The sequence below is a fragment of the Melospiza georgiana genome, chromosome 7 (assembly GCF_028018845.1).
Source record: "Melospiza georgiana isolate bMelGeo1 chromosome 7, bMelGeo1.pri, whole genome shotgun sequence".
In the NCBI taxonomy this organism is placed as follows: Eukaryota; Metazoa; Chordata; class Aves; order Passeriformes; family Passerellidae; genus Melospiza; species Melospiza georgiana.
This window is the reverse complement of record NC_080436.1, coordinates 14,043,665-14,058,337: the sequence shown is the minus strand read 5'-3', so window position 1 is coordinate 14,058,337 and position 14,673 is coordinate 14,043,665. Positions and strand designations below refer to the sequence as shown.

At 44.0% G+C, this 14,673-nt stretch overlaps 1 protein-coding gene across 4 annotated transcripts in view; it reads right to left on the bottom strand.

Moving 5' to 3' along the window:
- SPATS2L (spermatogenesis associated serine rich 2 like) overlaps nucleotides 1-14,673 on the bottom strand; it is a 128,288-nt gene that overhangs the window by 68,001 nt on the left and 45,614 nt on the right. The window contains exon 1 of one of the 4 annotated variants that reach the window (XM_058027884.1): nucleotides 7,423-7,502. The exons of 1 other annotated variant lie outside the window; for it this stretch is intronic. The gene's annotated coding sequence lies outside the window, so the exon portion shown is untranslated. Of the gene's footprint in view, nucleotides 1-6,822; nucleotides 6,902-7,422; nucleotides 7,503-14,673 lie in introns of those variants that run through there. 2 more of the 4 variants (XM_058027880.1, XM_058027883.1) reach the window with 2 other exon arrangements.

Genomic DNA, 14,673 nt, shown 5'->3' with positions numbered 1-14,673 from the left:
ACTCATTTACAGGCTGATGTTTAGAGGACCTGACTGTACACAACTGCAATATTAACATCCTTCATTCAACATCTCTGGAAATCCAACACCAGGACAGCAATTAAAAATTTCTAACATTTCCTCATCTGGTAGGTAATGCACAAAATAATCATGGTTGTATACTTGGGTTGACTTCAGAGAGGGGAATCAGGTGTTAAAATGCCAATATGTCGACCTCATTCCAGAAGCAAAAAAAAACCAGAAACCCAACATTATTTGTCAAGAGATCACAGAATGGGTTTGGTCAGAAGGGACCACCGTGGGTCATCTGCTCCAACCTCCCTTTTCAAGCAGGGCCATCCTAGAGCACACTGCACAGGATTAGGTCTGGATGGTTCTTGAGTATCTCCAGTGAAAGAGACTCCACACCCTCTCTGGGCAATCTGTTCCAGTGCTCAGTCACTGCACAGTAAAGAAGTTCTTCCTCACGTTCAGGTGGAGTGTCCCATACAGTTCCTGCCCATTGCCTCCCATCCTATTGCTAGGCACCACCAAGAAGAGCCTGTTCCATCCTCTGGGGACTCTCCCTTTAGATATTTATACACATTGATGAGGTTCCCTTTCAGTCATCTTCATTGCAATCCTTGTTGTCCTCATGGCAGTGCAATGGATGAATTTACATACATGACCATCCCATGCCAGGTTATGCAAGAGCAGAGTGACTTCCCAGACTGCCAAATCATGGAATCACAGAATGGTTTGGGTTGGAAGGGACCTTAAAGACCACATAGTTCCAACCCTCAAGCCATGGGGGTAACAACGTAAATCACTACATCAGGTTGCCCAGAGCCTCACCCAAACTGGCCTTGAACACCTCCAGGGATGGTATCCACATCCAAACAGCTTTCCTTGCTCAGAACTTCCTTAGCTTTGTAGGCTTACTCACTCTCTTTACTACAAAATAAAGTACATCATTTCTAATTATAGAGTACCCTTCATCCTGAAACACCCTGTGGACTCTGAACCCTCTGACAGAACAGTCAGAAGTTTCAGGACTGAGCACTCAGTGGAACTGCTGCAGCCTGCTCCATGGCTGGCTCTCATGTCATATTCTTGGCTATGGCTAAGGACGTAGAACCAAACTCCTACTCACATCAAAGTGCTGCAAAACTGCCAATACATGTAGAGGTCTGACAGGACCTTAATTTGAAATATCTCTTTCCCAGAAACTCGGCTACAGAGGATGTAGACTGCACCTGTTTCAGACATGAAGGGCTTGTGTCTTTCACAACATGAAAAATTTGTGAGGCTACCAGCCATGCTGTGATGCAGACCCAATAGCACAAAATTTGGATCATCTTGTTTCAAAAAGCCCAATCTTCCTCCCCACCAGGGTTTCTTCCAACTACCACCTTCTGATCTCTTCACAAGCCTACAGGCACTTTACTTACATAGCAGCTGCCCTAGTTCATCTGTATTTGCCTCACACTTCTTCAGGGCACTTCTTGCCCCACCTGCACTAGAGCTCTCTACACCTGACAGCACACATCTGACGCTTTGACTTCCTTCTCCTGCTCCTTCCTTACATTTCAGACTTGCCTGCCTTTCTGCTGGCCAGATGAATTATCCAGTCCTTTTTGGCCTCCACTGTGTTTGTATACAACATAATTTGGTTACTGAAGAGGAAGAAATGCTCAAGAACTTTAATGAGAAGTAGGTTTCCTTCTTTCATCCTACTAACAAAGTGCATGCAGCTCATGGGAGACCTCTGCAGCTGTGGGAGCAGATGATGAAGCCTTGTCTGCACCTTAGAGCTGTGCAGCCTTTCCCAACACCATCCCTCACTCCAACAAACCCAGCACAAGGACAACAAGCTCCAATTCTAACACCAAAGCACAATGCCATGACAGCACCTGAACAAACTGGCCAACTCAAAACAATTTCTAGCCAAAACTGAGTTATTAATGGAAAACAGAAACAGAGAAAAGACACCACTTCATTCAGACCTTGTACTAAAGATCACTAAGTCAAAATCTACACAGGCTAGGATCACTGCATAAGACAGTTATTCCCTCAGCAACACAGAAAGGAGAAGTCCCAGAGTGATGACATTTTGGGACTTGTAGGTTTTCCGCTGCTACCATAAACCACAGCTTCTGAACTCGTCCCAACTGAGAAGTGCCACCACACCCAAACTGCATGTGCAATGGTTTTATTGCTTTTAATTTTATGTAGAGAACCATAGACAGCACTGTAATTTAGATACTAAAAGGGAATAACTTAAGTGTAGTGCAGAAGAGGAAGCCACAAACTGGATGTGTGTAGGACACTGCTGGTTTTATGCATTACTAAGTAATTTAGTCTGAAACACCCATATGAGTATGTGCTTGAGCTTCAAGTCATCCAGAGCCCAAATACTCTTTGGTGGAAATTGTACCTAACCAACAAGAAAGTCTGAAGTCTTGATCTGCCACTATGAACCACTCTCCTGCAGTGATGAAAGCCAGGTGCCACAGTAGCATTCAGGCACACACTCCAGCGTTGAACCTTCAGGGCAAGAACTGCACACATTTTTAAGAAAATTAGCCAGGATCCTGAAGGGCTATGCTGATTTGGAAATATCTCACCAACAATATCTTTTGGTAGTGTTCCAGGTAAGACTCAGTCAAGCACCATAAATTCTTGCACACATTTTACACAAGGTTGGGCCAACAAACACCACTCGACCTACCCCAAACGTAAGGCGTTTATTTTGAAATGCTGCCAGGCAAGTTGACTTCACCAGCACAGAAAGATAACTCCATGAGACTGAGCTGTCAACACAACAGTGGCAGCAGCTCCTTGAATGCCAACTCAAAACACACCCACAACCTTCAAGGATAGTCACCATCCAAGAAATCATACTCACAGTTCGCTTGACTATGCATAGCACAAACAGATAACATTGCTCAGCTCCACCCAGGACACAAAACAGCATCAACCCTCTCAGAAACACAGTTCATGGCAACACCAGGCTTAAGTTACCACTTAAAAAAAATAAAATAGAACAGACCTTCAGTCAAAGAAAATCAAATAAAACTGCACCAGTTCACACAGGCCAAAATCTGTCCCAAACTCTGATCAGCAGCACACTGGTATTCACAAACAGGTGAGGCTTCTTTGCCATTTGAACTCTTACCTTTCCAACACTTGGGAGATTAGATTCATCATTAATTTAAATACTGGACACAGTACACTGCCATAGGCTTTTTTTTTCAGCCAGCAAACCACTTGAGAGAGTACTGAAAGGCCTATTATGAAGGCCAATCGCTATCCTTTTCTTGAATGACCACATGAAAATCAGTGACTGTTCCACAATGGTTTGAAAGGGCCTTTTGTCTGAAGGAAAGGACAAGGAGTCACAAAGTATTGCAGATTCGTTTGTAACTCATGGCTTTTGAAGAAACTGCAGAGCTTCAGTTAAAAGCAAACCAAGAAAAGAACAAGCTTTGAAAATGTTATGCCACAATCCTTTCCTACTATGTACATGCAGAGCATATTTTTGGTCTCTTTTGTATTATAAAAAGATGGGCTGGCATTCTATATTATTGTTGTTTTACAAGAGAAGCTTAAAACACTTGCAGAGTTTTGACTTTATTCCCAAATCCTAATTAGGGGCTGCAGCACTATTGTATAAACAGAAAATCATCAGGAGCTTTTTCTGGTACATCTAGTAAAAGTGTAATTGTACTGGGATAATAAGTGAAACCATTGTCACTGTTGCTTAATAATCACTTTAGTAATTGAGCAAATTTGGCATTGCCCATGAAGTATAAGATGGCCAATTCAAGAAAAAGACTTCTTTTATACTGAGAAACCAGCATTAGACTAATTTTGAAGTCTGTTTCTGAAGTCCTTGACAAAAAAAGTTAACTACATCTGCTGACAACTTCCCAGAAGAAAAAAAAGTTTTACTTCTCTGCCTACCCCAATGACACTTCAGTTCCCAGACTTTACACACAAAGGTGCACACATTCAAAAAGGGACTTGCACACATGACTCCATTACAGTTTCTAAACAAGCTTCACATGCACAAACTTTCAACAGGAATGACAGTGGAAGCTAATAACCTGAAACACATTTCTTCTAACCCATACCCAGAACTAGGGACTTACTGCACCTCCACTGGAAAATGAGAGTTACAGCTGACAGACTTGCCCTCTTCCCTGTATGTTCCACCCACATACCATGAAAGTAAACAGTCAAAAAGTGTCAGTTTTCACTCTCCAGCTCCTTGCCATATCCCAAAATTTATATTCCCTGTGCTCCCACAATGGCACCGAAGGCTAACAATCTATTTTGCACACACCATTGGTCAAGGTGCCAGTTACATTTAGCTCTTCTGACCACCTTATCAAATTACATCAGGCAATGAGCTGGTCCTTGGCATGTCACAAGATTGCACAAGGGCCAAACTTTTGCTGTAGGAAGCAGCAACAATGGCACTCCCATATATACATGGGAAGTAAAAGTCCTGCCATGACAAATATACCCCCAAGGTAACTACACCCCCTCAACTCATGCTCCCCAAAACAAGAGCTTACCATTCTGAGGACTGTAAAGAGACTCTTGCCAATGCAAAGTAGAAGCTAAACAATGCCACACATCTTGAAGCTCAAGGTGCTCAGAAACCCAAAGGGCATAGAGGTGTGACGTGCACAGCCCCTTGTTAATCGCAGTTCAGTATCCAAATTCTTTGATTTAATGATATGGAACACTGCTTTCAAACAACTTTTAATAGGAGAAGCTTTCCAGTCTAAAATAAAGGTACTTCACTACTGTTTCCTCTTATACTAGAAGAAAAAAACTGTGAGAAAGCTGGTGACACATCCAAGGAAGGAAGGCAGGAGGAACAGAAAAACTGAAGCATTAGAACAGTGCAGAAAAACACAGAGTAAAGAGTAGCACCAGACAGGAGCCATATTTCTCAAGAGCAACATGGACAATAAAATCCTTGATAATAGCTACAAATCAACTACAATTAGCAGTTAACTGTTATTTTTCTTCCCTAGATCTTCGTGCAAAGTCTCACTGCCCTTTGGTGTTCTGCTCCAAGTCACTACACAGCTTTACTTTTATCCTCCAGTGCACAGTGAAAAGTGGAGTTTGACCTTTCCTTTAGGTTTGTAAAGCACCACAGCAGATTGTTTTGAGAACATGACTGAGGTGGGTTTTTTTCCTATTCTGCAAGACTAACGTTATTAACAGCTAAAGAAGTCTAAAACCAGGTCTCTGAAAACACACCAGGAAACACAGTCCCTTAGAATGACAAGAGAGGCCATGTGTGTGGGTCAAAAAGTACACAAATGTAACAGCTTGTGAGAATTAATGCAAAACACAGGCTGTGTACAACTGCTGACAGGCACACGTTTGGTACTTCCATGATTGCTAGAGAAAAACATGAAGAAAATATGAAACACATTATAGGCCACTAGAAACTTTGTACTTTCTCTTAAAAACAGGCCTGAATCAATTTCAGTTCCAGACAAGCATTTCCTTAAAATTTGGGAAACAGCAGGAAGGTGTCCTGACACATCCTCATTTCCGTTCCTTTGAGCAAGAAGGACTAGATAAGAATAACCAGTCTACATTCAGAACCAAACCTTTCCCAACACAGAAAGATGCTTGTGCTCAGTTTGTAGGCTCATTACTGTATGTCAGACAAAACAATAATGCTCAAGCACATTTCTTCTCCGGCATCTGCCTGGGCATAAGGACTGTGGAAACAGACCCTTCACTTAAGGATAACCCTGAGGACATTTTGAAGGGTACTTAGTTTAATTCATCTTAATCATAGCACTTTTTTATGCAGTGAATTTCCCATAGTTGTGACCTTACCTCCTTACACAGTTATACAGCATCTGACACAGTACAAGCCTTATCTTGATTAGTGTCTCATTACATTTAACAGATCCTGCTGCTCTCAAAGGGCCAAACTCCTTCCACTTGCCCTAGCACAATTAGAGGGAGAACACTCAGCCTAGCACCAGTGTTTGGCTCCAGCAGCTTGTGATGGTGCCTCACTAAATTCATCAACCTGTTCTGACCTGGAAATCATTCTGCATTTGCACGGTTTGACTGCATTCACAGAAACAATTGTGGCAAGGGCACGGTGTCCTGCTCACAGCAGCTTGAAGACTCTAGTTAGTGGCATTCAACAGGTTGCCATCCGGGATTTCTTTCATGGACAGTGCAAATACATTCCTAGTTAACCTGACATTCTACATGCAGCAGTGTTTTCCACTTTCTGTGCTAGAAGTTTTTAGTTTACCTTCTCAAATCAGCATGTTTTGGAAAATCCTTTATAACTGCATCAAGAGCTCACGGAAACAGAAGGAAAATGCCTCTTGTGTACACTGGTAATTCAAATTAAAAGGTTAACAAAAGAAAAAAAATTCCCACAGAAGATCATTAGTTGCCTTGAAGCACATTTTCAAGCTGAAATCAACCAAATCAATCCAGTGGAATGTGACCTGGAATGAAACAGATGGATTTTCTGTGGTGCCTCTTAGTTTTCCTAAAGAAAACAAATCTGGTAGTACAAGCGATCCACATCTCCAAGTGATGAGGCTGAGGGTGGGGAAGGAGCTTGCACTATTAATTTACAGCTCAACAAAGGAGGCATTGCATTCTGATAGAGAATAAGAGTACTGCCAGCTGCCACTGCTTATCAACGAATTCCGTACCTACTAATTTTTTTATGCATAGTAAAAAAGACAACAAAGACTCAAAAAACCCACCAAACCCTAAACCAAACACAAAATCAGTTACAAAAACTCCCCTATCATCCTGGCGGTCTTTTACCTTGGCAGAGATAAAAAAGAACGCCAAATGGGTGGATTCACGCCGAAACAGGAGCTGAGGCACAGCAAGCTCCGTGCCTACCTTGCGGTGTGGCAGCGCCGGCAGCGGCGTTCCCAGCCCCGCCGGAGCCCCCGGCGGCGGTTCGGGACCGACCGCTCCGCGGCTCAGCGCGCCGGGCACGGGCGGCCACGCTCGGCGACAGCCGGCTCGCAGTTAATCATTTATGGCCGAGGCTGTTACCGAATAGCCTTGAAGAGCCCAGCCCAGCCCCGCTTCGGCTCCGGAGGCGCCGATGGCTGGCGGAGCGGCGGCCGAGGGGGAGCGAGCGGCTCCCGGGCGCTGGCGGAGGGGGTCCCGGCGCACGCCAGGCGGGGTCCGGGGAACGGGGCCGGCCTGGTTGCGGTCCCCGTGCCGCCAGGAGGGGCCCACCCGCAGCCGGGGCTCGGCCCCGGGATCCGAGGCGACAGAGCAACGGGTGGGGCACCGCGGCAGCCGCACCCCTCCCTCCCCGGCACCCCTCGGCACGGAACTCCCGGCGGGCCCCGGCCCCCCGCCGCCCCGCGCAGGTGCTGCTGAGGGGAGGCGACGGCGGCGCCTTACCTGGTGCGGCCGCGGCGGAGGCCGAGGAGGGGCTGGGGCCGGTGGCGGCCGTGGCACCGCCGCCCTCCCGCGGACACGCCTCGCGCCCCGCCCCGCGCGCCAGCACCGCCCCCGGCCCGCCCCGGGCTGGGCTCGGGGCCGGGCGCCGCCGGGCGGGAGCGGCGGGACGGGCCCGGGGCGAGGCCGCCCGAGGCGGCGCCTCCGCGACCTGGGCGCTCTGCGAGCCGGGCCGGGGGAGCTGTGAGGGGCGGGGAGCGGCCCCCAGGCGCGGGGCGCATGATCTACGTGTGCCCCGCTTGCCGCGCACAAATAAAACACCCACGGCGCGCGAGGACAGCGCTGGGCCTCGTGTAAGGAACTAGTCACGAACTTCTCCATAAGTGAAAGTAAACAGGCGACATCGGTCACGGCCAGCAGATGAATTTCAGCCTCGAGAAGAGATGACCGAGGGGGGGTCCCTCTTCATTAATGTGTATAAATATTTAAAGGAGGAGCGGGTGTGTGCTATGAGGATGGATCAGGCTCTTCTCGGTGATGCTGAGCACAAGAGGCACCGAGCAGAAACTGATGCACAGAAGTTCCACCTGAACCTGACAGAGAACAACCTTACTGTGCTGTGACCATGCATGGGAACCAATTGCCCAGAGGCTGTAGAATCTCTCTCTCTCTCGATACTCAAGAACCATCTGAACACAATCCTGTGCCTTGTGCTCTGGGATAGCCCTGCTTGAGCAGGGAGGTTGGCCCAGATGACCCACAGTCATCTCTTGTAACCTTACCCATTCTGTGATCCTGTAAATCTGTATGAATACTCATGGCAAACAATGAGAATATAAACATTTACCAGCAATCAGTGTACCACCTAAAGGGTGCAAATTAAATGCAGTTAGGATTATTAAAACAAAGATGAAGAAGCAATAACTATCCTTTTAAATTTAAACACTAGAATGCACAGGTACAACCATACACTTGGAACAAAAGACCGACCAACCAACCAACCAACAAGCGCCCAAAATTCCATAAGTAACTACAAACCAGATATACTATCAGCATTGGTGTCTTACAGTGTCATAAGCATTTCCCTTAACCCAAGCACATACCAGTTCTCATTTTTGTTAGTAATGATTGCCACAAGTACTGGAAAGTCATGGTGTTCCCTCACAGAATGGTTGCATACCTCTTTTCCAGCTGGCACAAATGGGACCTGCTTGGTCATACCACACCTCTATTTGATTCCCTCCCCTCAGCCAGGAAATGAACTTTCACCCTCACAGGTTGCAGGCAACACTTGAGCCTTACTGCTTTCAACCAAGGATTCTGAAACTGCTGCACTGAAAATCATTCAAGGTGCAATTTATAATGAGAACATTTCCAACACACCCTGCAAACCAGGCAGAGCTGGCAGTGTTTCCTCCTGGCAGGAATCTCTGCGGTGGGACAGTGCAAGGCTCACTGTGACCACGGTGCCCCAGGAAACCTCACTGGGCACTTTCTACTCTGCTCAGGCACAGGGCCTTCGTGGAGTGAGGATCTGTCAAATGCACTTGTCCACCTGCTGCAGAAAGCTGGGCATGAATTACATAGTCAATGTTATGGTGAGGCCACAGGTTGAAAATTATGTCTTTTGTCAATTGGAATCATGTCTTTAAAAATATTCAGATCTTCAGTAAATGCTTGTTTATTTTAAACAACGTAACTTGTAATGTTCAGGCTTGTATTTGTGTGAGGAGAGTGCTCTTTACAGTAATGCCAACATTTGTCTGCACCGAGCTGTATGAATTTTGCCTGGGAGTTTTGGAAATTATTCTGAAGTTCAGGAGAATGGTAGATTATATTCATAAAATAAGGGTGCCACTGACCTTTCAGCACAAGAGAATAGATGTGAATCAGGGACCTGAGATTCATCTGAAGGAGCACAGTGGCAACACACAAGATGAAAAGCTCTAAAGGCTTTACAAATTATATTTGGATGAAGGAGAGCAGGGAGAAAGAGAATGTGGGAAAAAGAAGAATGAAAAAGGATCCTGCTGTTTAGCTCATACATAAACTGTATGTGTCTAGCCAAAGGTCACTCCTTTTATTTTCTCATTAATTTCAATGATGGTAAATGGTATATGAAGAATAATCTAAAAATAAGAACAGCCAGAAATAGCTTAGGGTTTTTGTGTGACAGCGTGGCAGGAAGAAAAACCTAAACTGAAACTTCATTCCAGATCTTTACTTCTGGCTTTTGAAAAAGTAGTGACTTAAAGTTAATTATTTAAGATGAAGTGGAAATCTATTTAGAGAAGTTAAACAAAAGTTAAGTGGTCTACTTTTTAATGTATTTTCCTATAAAGTTATATACTCAGTGTACACTGAAATTAATTCCTAAGGGTTTTTTTTTCATCCACTGCTCTGGTGAGAAATGGTGTATATGGACAATTTTGAAGGGGAGTTTTCTGGATTCTAAACACAAGTGGGGAAAAAACCCCATGAAATACTAGGCAGCTGTAAACAAATAGAGGAGGAATAACGGCTTTGGGAAGCTTTCAGGTGCATGCAAAAGCTGGCACAAGGAAATTTCCATCTACAGCAACTGAAAGTAGAGGCTGAAATGGGAACATAAAAGGGATAATGTATGATTTGCTGTGGGGGTCATGAATGGCTGCCTCAAACAAATCTTCAGGCAATGGGAGCTCTGCATACAGAGACTGATGCAACATCTGCCAACCTTTTTTTCCTAGGAAATAATGGGCCAATAGCTAGAATGCAATCTACAGACAAGGTGACAGAGATTCTACAGCAGCATTGAAAGGATTTTAGCATTACTCCACCAGCTTTTTAATTTTTTGCAGCAAATGTGCAAATCTGCATTGACTTGCAGCATATTTGACTGTATGCTGAGCTTACACTTGCAAAAAGAGGACACCAGCTGCCCAGAGTTTAATTGTCATCTTCTGTTTATGCCAAATAGCAGTATGAACCTTGTGGTTTACACACGTTGCAGTGGTTCACTTTATGTGTAGAGGTTAGTAATTGATAAAGATAAAATGATAAGCAGCAACAATTAAGCATCCCAGCTAAAACATTTGGGCTTTATTAGAAGTGAGATGACCTGCTCAAAGCAGCAACTTTGGATTTTGCATTAAATCCTTAGGTCATTTTATTTCCTGTACAACCATGGTCATATTTCTGCTGTGATCCCAGACAACTAATTTAATTTCTCTCAGCCTCAGTTTGCCATCTGCAAAGAAAGAAAGGAATATCCAGCCCTCAGTGTATATGACAAAGATTAACAGATACTCCAGGTGTAACTGTACAATGCAGTAACTTTGGCAGGAAAGGTGCCTGAATGATTTCTTGCTCACTTGCAGCCTCCCTGACTCCATCCTGGCACTATAATCTATTATTCTATTCAGTTTTTGAAACCTATCTGCAGTGCAGACCACTGAAATGACCTGGGTTAAAAATACCACATCACAGCCCTCATTCTTTAAAGATTTTTAACTAAGATCCAGTTGCTATTAAAGCTCCAGCAGCTGGTGACCTGTCATGAAAAGGACCTCAAGAAGCGACATGTAATACTCTAACATCAGATAATGAGCTGCAGTAATCCAGAGGGATGTCCCAACACAGCCTTAGTAAAGTCACTGTTTTTGAAGGGGAAAAACCCCCCTCACGTATGATATGGGTTCAATATCTGGTTCTACTTGATTAGCCTTGGGGTTAGGGATGGAAGAGGAGCCAACTGAAAGCAAAGGTAATAGGACAATTCCACAGGGATATATTTGATCTCATCTCCTTCACACACCTACTGCTCGCACAGGACTGACAGACTCCAGCGCTTCCTTTGCATCAGTAACACCACATCCTCTTGGACTGCTTCTTGGCAATCAGCTTCAAGGTACTGCCCCAAGCAGCTCACTGCTGGTTTTCCTGGCTACAGAAAAGAGACAGTAGCAAAGAAAGAAATGGTGCAGAGAACCTCTCAGCTGCAGAAATAAAGTGCAGGTTTTCTGAGTCCTGCCCAATGCACTGACTGCAAAGCCTCATCTCCTGCTATTTGGTGAGGTCTGTTGTGTCCCCAAAGGGACTGTGTGCCACGTGCAGCAGCAACAGGAGACCGTGGAGCAGGGATGTCTGGAAGGGAGCTGAGGTGTGTTTCTCTAAATATGTATTAGTTTGTTGGTTTCAATACCAGAATGAGTGATTAGGAGTTTGTTAATTGGCAACAAAATAAATCAATTGAAATTCTCCTGGCTCAAAACTGTTTCTGGCTCACAACAAGGGAAAATTGATTCAACACAAAAATTTGTAAATTAAGTAGTACAGTCACAGTGGTCTGGCAACAGATCTGAGGGTGAAGATATAGAAAACAGCAAATTACAAGTTGTGCAGCAGTTGCTAATCTAGGGCATAAGTATTACAAGGGTCTTTTAAGCCAGAAGAAGGAGTGATAATAACATTTTATCCTGGCTTTTGTTAACAGCAGTTTAAAAACTGGAATGTTAGCATGAAGAAGTTCAAAGAGAGAAGTGATTAACCGGAATACATCTTCTGGAGATAGGTGTGTACATGCTTGGCTTATGAGAAAGCAGCCAAGCAAAGAAAAGACAGAGGATCCTTTCAAGGGACCTGGGGTGGAATCCCAAAAAGCATTATATAAAGAGTGAAAGCATGGAAAGAAGAAAAAGAAAATTCATTATAACTATAAAAAATTCTGACAGCCACAGTGAACCAAAACCCTAGAGAGGCTGGCTTCCTACATGTTATCAGAAGAAAGTTGTAATCAACATCCAGAAAAAAATTTAGAAATAGAAAAGCTTCTCCACTCGCCTGTGCAGTCCCAAGCAAAAAAAAAAAAAAAAAAAAAGGACAGCATCTTTTTTAGTTCTCAAAGCAGGTCAAATTCAGAAAGGATAATTCACAACCCACACATAAGTCAATGGCCATTATGTTTGCTCAGACAAGATCTGAATTTGATTAAATGCTTATGAGCATGCAGACTATATACTATATTAAAAAAAAAAATCTGTCTTGCAATGAGACTATTTATATCAAAGTTAATTTCAATTGCTTTTCTGAGATCTCACAAAGTCCCCAAAGGACTGTGACAGTCAGAATGCAATATTCTAAGAAATATTTTTATTTTTACATTTTCTTTTTCAAGATTGACAAAGAGGCTGGTCAAAACCTTCACAGAAACATGCAGCTGAAAAAAAGAACCTCAGCATTTTCTGATTCCAGAAGCAACACAGCTGCATCTTGTGTCTGATGTGTCAGAGTGAGTGGACTTGAGCAGGGTGATAAACACTTAAGAATGACTGAAGTTCAAAAACAAACAAAAAAAAGCCTTGAGCTCACTCTTGTAGTAACTGGGAAAAAAGTGAGGGAAAGCTTGGCAAAAATCAGCATAATAGTGGGCTTATTGTTGAATCTGAAAGCTTCATTTTCCAACGGTGTCCCTTTTCTGGGAAGCGGCACAACCACCCTGAAAGCTCTTTCTATAGAGATGATAAATCTGTAGTGGAGATTTATGCACATTCAGATTAAGTCAGGAAATCAGTAATGAAAAGGATAATTAAATAGAGAGACAAAAACCTAGAAGAAAAATTACCAAAAGCTCCCAAAACAAACACAGCTAACAATACACCATATATATCAGGTCCTGGGATTCTGACTCTGACTTTGGCACCCATTCTTGCTTGAGCAACACACAGGGTGAGCAACCTCATCCTCTTCCTCACTGTGTTTCCCAGGACTCTAGAGAAGGGCAGTCTGCAAAGCAGCAGATTCTGTGTGAGCAAGATGAGGCTTGGTATCTTTGGTCCTCTCTCTGTTTCTTTTTGCACAAGCTCTTAATTCATCAGTTGGTGGAAAAGCATATGAAGAAAAAAAATTTTCTGTACTTATTTATAGAACTGTTTGAGGCCACAGCACTCCTGGCCCTGAGAGAGCATCCAAAAAGGAGGGGAAAGATACAGGGACAACACTCAGTGACATCAGTAAATCTCAAAAAAATTCTAAACAAACAAACAAAAAAAGTGGTTGGTTGGAAGAGTTCCTGATCATGGCTTGCAGTTCCAGGATATTGAAGCTGGGTTAATGCTCATCTTTTTGAGGAGTCCCACCATGCATTCAGAGTGCTGGTATGCACTCAGCACTAAAGGGACAGCCAAAGAGGTACCTCTGGTAGCAGCTGGGGTGGACTCCTGCTCTGTGGTTGAACTGGACCCTGCGCTACAGAGGCTGCTCTCTCACTGTTTAGCTTCAGGCATCCAGCTTGAGTGCCTAAGGCAGCAGCCTCAGGGCCTGGGCTGTCGGGGAGCTGTGGGTGTCCCCCTGACCCTGCAGGAGCCTTCAGCCCCAGATCACAAGACTGAGGTGCCCACAGTTAAACTGTGAAAATCCCCAGTGCAGTGATGACTTAGTCACAGTGCTGTTTGTGTTACTTTCCTGCAGCACCTGCCTGTAAAGAAAACTGCCCTCAGTAACCCAGAGGCACTGTGCCACTGACTGATCTAGCAGCTTTATATTCCAAAAGGACTTGGGCCACCCCAAAATGCCAGCAACAAAAGAACAGGGAACTTCCACTAGCTGGTAGCACTAGCTGATTGCTGTCCTCTGTCTGGACTTGGTACTTGGTGAGGGGAAAACCAAGAGTTCATAAGCTAAATGAGCTTATGAACATTACAGTCTCCATTTTAAAACCAACAGCCCTGTCTTTCCAGGCACAAGTAAATGAGGGTCTGTGAGAGCTGCTTTAGACAGAGAAGTCGCTTCTTCCCTTTTGACTTTCAAAGATGCACAGCCAACTCAGAGGGTTGATGTTAAAGCAAACACACTGACTGAACAAAATCTAGCAAAAAAGCCCTTTTCTTTTTTATGACTGTAACTCTAAAACATGAAAACTCAGTACTGAGTCATAGTCCAGTGTGCAAACTTTTCCAGCTTTAAAGATATAGTGTACAAATGCTGCAACTGTGTGACAATCTCTAGTTTGTGCACCATGACTTTTAAATTAATTAACTTTCTAAATGTTGTTCCACTTCTCTACAGTGGATTCAGTCCTAGTGTCTCATTAATCTCATGTGGGAACTAAAGACAGATGAAAAAATTGACATCTAAAAGACACAGATCTGCTTCCAAGTTTTGCAGTGCAAGATGATCTGTAGTAGAAACTATTTACAATCCTTTCTCTCACACCACTGGACAAAAAAAAAAGCTCCACAAAAAGTGTAGCAATTCCAATTTCTGCTTCAGAGTTCT